The sequence below is a fragment of the Mus caroli genome, chromosome X (assembly GCF_900094665.2).
Source record: "Mus caroli chromosome X, CAROLI_EIJ_v1.1, whole genome shotgun sequence".
Classification (NCBI taxonomy): domain Eukaryota; kingdom Metazoa; phylum Chordata; class Mammalia; order Rodentia; family Muridae; genus Mus; species Mus caroli.
Window position 1 is genome coordinate 101,222,756 of NC_034589.1, and position 4,134 is coordinate 101,226,889.

Here is a 4,134-nt window from a genome sequence, read left to right on the forward strand (position 1 = left end):
TCTCTCTCTCTCTCTCTCTCTCTCCTTCTTTCTCTCCTTCTCTCTCTCCCTCCCTCCCTCCCTCCCTTCCTCCCTTTCTTCCTCCCTCCCTCTGTTTCCCTCTTCCTCCCTCTTCTTCACTGCTTTTTTGGGGGGAGAGTAAATGAGGATTGGATTGGTTGTTTTCAGAAAACGGAGCTGGATCAATGCACAGATCAGTAGCATCCTCATTGGAGTGGCTGTCACATGAATTCTTTGGAGACTTCTGGAGAAAAGAGAAAGAAACTGAAACGGTAGGCTCCAAATTGTTAATGAATAATTAGCTCTCATAAGCCTTTCACCCTTGATATCTAGAATTGGACAGTTGGCACCAGGTTCTAGCTAATCTGTTAGATCTAAATAGTTATGAATATAATGAATTTGGACCATCCACAAAGGTCAGTTTCTTGGAATTTGCACAAGCAAAAATAATTATATGATTGTCTGCTTCAGGTGGGAAGAAGAATATAGCTTCGAACTTGGTAAAATGTAAGTTTGAAATGGAATATTTCTTTGTGTAATAATGTATTTAGCACAACTGATACCAGACAAAATAGGATTATAAATATTTGTAATTTAATCTAGCTTGCATTAAGAAAGATTACTTGCAGAAACATACTGGGATATATTCATCTATATTTTGCTATAATATTTTAGTGATTTTTTTCCTTAAACTGTTGAAAGATAAAAAATAGTTGATTCATTGCCTCTTTCAAAATGATTTGAAAATGATAAGTACAGTATCTCAAGATGTTAACCAGCATGAATTCATTCTCCTCTCTGTGTGAGTTACATATTTTTGTTGTAGAAGTAAAGTATAGTTATAAGTAACTTTAGAGAGATTCTACTATCAAAAGAGCAGTCTAGAAGAAAAGATGTATTTATAATGTGAGAGGAGGAAAATAAGAAACACAAACAGGCACAGCTTTTCTGCTTCTTTTAGATAAACTATACTTATCAGAGCAACACTAGTACAATAAAAACAACAAAAAGTGTTTAATTTATATTTCTTATCAGTACAATTTAATTAACTTGTTTTCTACAAAATGTAAGTGCGTTGCTTGTAAATTTTTTGTTCTTTTTTCTTGATTGGAAATATAAAGAAAGATGCCTTCTGACTTTAAACAAATGTGAAGCTATCACTGGTATACAACTATTAGGAGCTGTATCCAGAGATTTAAAAATAAATAAATAAATAAAAGGTGGATTTCTATCTGAGGTGAGGGAAGGGATGAAGAGGAATATGGAATATGACCAAGGATTGGACTCCAAATAGGTATCTGCTTGCTTTGCTGTAAAGATTGATGTTCTTTGATTTGCTTTTATACTGGTGTGATTTTCCATGGAAGGAAAGTTATAATTTTATTGAACAAGCAAAAGTGGCTACTTCAGAGAGTTTTAGTCATTCAGCAGAGAATATTTCTTTCCTCCAGCTTTTGTAAACTTCAGCTATTCAGGAAATGCATCCATCTTATAGAAATAATTGAAACTCTTTAGCCTAAGCAGACATTATGCTAGCCACATTGCTGAATATTCATAAAAGCCATTCTCTGAGAAGTTTGTGTTCATTGCAGAAATTTCATTTTGCTCTGAGTAAACATGTTCTTCCTTTTTCTGTTTGCAGTAATCTTATTATGGTAAATGCATCAAATACATTCATTCTGGTGGGGGACTGTGTAATATGGTGCTGGGTATTGTATTGGTAGAAAAAAACTCTCAAGAAACAAAAATGAGACATTACCTGTTCCAAAATGCTTACTTTTACCAGAAGACGCATGAATTTAACTCTCTTTCTGCTGGGCAGCTGAAATTGATGGGAGAAAATAGTATGTACTTTCTCTTTTGCTGATATTGTGCTCTCTCTTTTCATATCAATCAGATTACAAAAAGCAGAAATAGAATTTGACTCCTTTGTGTGACTACTATGCAGTCCTATGAAATGGAGTGCAAACCATCCCATCTCTCTTACCTATTAAAATGTATTTCCAACCAGGCATGGTGGCGTATGCCTTTAATCCCAGCACTCGGGAGGCAGAGGCAGGCGGATTTCTGAGTTCGAGGCCAGCCTGGTCTACAAAGTGAGTTCCAGGACAGCCAGAGCTATACAGAGAAACCCTGTCTCGAAAAAAGAAAAACAAGACAAACAAACAAATAAAATGTTTTTCCCTTTATGACTAGTTTCTCAAAAATCAACCTCCTAGGAAAACAATAGAAATGCACTGGAATCTGTTACCCTGGCCATTTGTAGGAACTAGTGGTTCTTCTTTGTGTTTTGAGAAGTAAAGTTGCTTATATTTTACAACTGGAAAAACTGAAGCTCAAAAGGATTGAAGTAACTCAGCCAAGTGCTTCTTTACTTTAACAGAGACAAGGCTAAATTCTAGGTTTCTCAGCAGCTCATCCAGTGCACACTTCACGCCTTCCTGATGCCTCACAGACTCATGCATTATTCATTTGGAAATCTTAAAAGATGTCATTTAGAAATCACTCAAGAACCTCTCAATACCATGATGTACTTCAGGCTTCTTCCAAGGGCCCTGCTGGTATAACAGACTGTTTTGTTGGGCTTTACCACTATTTCCTTGTGAAATAGGAAAGAATTATTCCTACTCTTGCTATATATAAAAGCCATTACAAAATACAAATTGATACTAAGTTCTGAAAGAAAACAATAATGCACATATGGCCATATGTCTGATGTGTATGCATTTTATCTAGTATCTGAGAAATTATGTGTTCTATACAGAAGGAAAAGAAAGTATCCAGGAAGTTATAGGCATGAGATATAAGCATTCCAAAGTTGGGAAGGTAGTGAATGTTTCTGTATATCCACCTGGCTAAGACAAGAGCGTGAGAAGGCTGAATAATTACAGTACTTGTTAAGACGTAAATCCAAAAGAGAACACTAATTAGTTGTTTGATTGTTATTAATATTTATCATATTCCCAGGCACCATTTCGGATCTAAAAATTGAAGTCAGTTTTCTTGGTATAGTCTTTGTAAGCCAAGTGAAAGAGGGTAGTGTGCTTCTCTGGCAGCGTTTTCATGTACAACCACAGCTACATTTGCATTAGCCAAGAACCAAGATGCAAATAGAGTGTCTGAAAAAAAAAAAAAAAAGGAGTGTAAGCTGTTAACCAAAATCAAGTCTGTACAAATTCTAGAAACTTGGAGCTAGATAAGGAACTTTACTAACTCGTATTATTTAGTAAGGAAGTTCAGGTTGATTTATTGCCTCGTCACTTGTGGGTTATATAGAAGTACTCTGTATTCTCAGAGCAAAAATGTGGCCTTCTAATTCAAGGTCAGCTTGCATCTTCAGCAGCACAGCTATTTTCTCACTGAAAATATAAAATATAATATATGTCAGGGGCTTTCACCAAATAAAAGAAAAAAGCAGTCACTCAATTCTTTTTTGTACTTTTTAAAATTTAAAAATATTAATATATCCATACAATAAAAATATTATTAAACCATATTCTTTGCCCTCCCCCGACTTTTCCCAGTTCCTCCCCACCTCCTAACCCTCCCAATACATTTCCCATTTTTTGACAACTTATTTGCTTCTCCAAAGGACTTTTGTTCAGTATACAATACACATGGGAGACATCAGAATTCAGAACGTAGCTTATAATTACAAACACTTAAAATTATTTTATGTTTAATGTGACAAACCAGATACAAATACTTTTTTTAACAAATACTTTTAAAAAGCTAATGGTGGTTTATTGTAAAATGTTTCTTATACATAAGTTATTTATTTTTTGTGTTATAAAATGATTCTTAGTGAAAGACAATGGTAAGGAGAATGGTTTAGTACTTAGAGAATTTGCTCTCTTGTTAATGATACTAAGTGACTTATAAGGTACTATTCTTTTTTTTAATGAGGTATTTTCCTCATTTACATTTCCAATGCTATCCCAAAAGTCCCCCATACCCACCCGCCCCCACTCCCCTACCCGCCCACTCCCACTTTTTGGCCCTGGCATTCCCCTGTACTGCGGCATATAAAGTTTGCAAGTCCAATGGGCCTCTCTTAACAGTGATGGCCGACTAGGCCATCCTTTGATACATATGCAGCTAGAGACAAGAGCTCCGGGGTACTGGTTAGTTCAT

At 35.5% G+C, this 4,134-nt stretch overlaps 1 protein-coding gene across 1 annotated transcript in view; it reads left to right on the plus strand.

Moving 5' to 3' along the window:
- Positions 1-138: 138 nt before the first annotated feature.
- Gpr174 (G protein-coupled receptor 174) overlaps positions 139-4,134 on the plus strand; it is a 30,875-nt gene continuing 26,879 nt past the window's right edge. Inside the window, exon 1 of the mRNA XM_029473426.1 lies at positions 139-272. The gene's annotated coding sequence lies outside the window, so the exon portion shown is untranslated. The remainder of the gene's footprint in view (positions 273-4,134) is intronic.